The sequence below is a fragment of the Lontra canadensis genome, unplaced genomic scaffold (assembly GCF_010015895.1).
Source record: "Lontra canadensis isolate GAN:19392208 unplaced genomic scaffold, GSC_riverotter_1.0 scaffold122, whole genome shotgun sequence".
Taxonomy (NCBI): Eukaryota; Metazoa; Chordata; class Mammalia; order Carnivora; family Mustelidae; genus Lontra; species Lontra canadensis.
The window spans coordinates 2,282,025-2,282,657 of NW_022631116.1; the positions used below are offsets into that span (position 1 = coordinate 2,282,025).

Consider the following 633-nt stretch of genomic DNA (forward strand, 5'->3'; position numbering starts at 1 on the left):
GCTCATTGCGGGGTGTGTGCTATTCCTTCCCTTTTTCTCACCTCCTTGGGGAGGAAGACATTTTTCCTCTATCCAAGGCTCCAGCTGGACTAAGAATTAAGTTTACCCAAATTCCAGTGGCAGAGTGGTGGGTGACCCCGTGCCTGGCAAAAATGGAGCTCGAGGCCATGAGCAGACACACCAGCCAGTGAACCCTGCTGTCTTCCCCCATCTGACTGTGGTGCTGTTGGCAATTGGCATGTTCTTTACCGCCTGGTTCTTCCTTTATGAGGTCACCTCCACCAAGTACACTGGGGAGTCTATAAAGAGCTCCTCATCTCCTTGGTGGCCTCGATCTTCATGGGCTTTGGAATCCTCTTCCTGCTGCTCTGGGTTGGCATCTACGTATGAGCTCCCAAGGGTTCCAACCAGATGGCTTCACTGAACTCCTGCTTTTACAAATTAATTTTTTTACTGTTGCTGGAAGTGTCCCACCCGCTGCTTCCAATAAAGGCAGATGGGTGACCGTCCAAAAAATAAAAATAAATAAATTTAACTGAGACAGATTAACAGGAGAAAATAAAATTTAGTTTTGCACACGGGGAATCCACACGGACATGAAATTGCCAAGACCGTCAGGCAAAATGAGGCATC

General features: G+C 47.9%; 1 pseudogene; it reads left to right on the forward strand.

Moving 5' to 3' along the window:
• On the forward strand, positions 1-410 carry LOC116857334 (annotated as a pseudogene).
• The last annotated feature ends 223 nt before the right edge of the window (positions 411-633 follow it).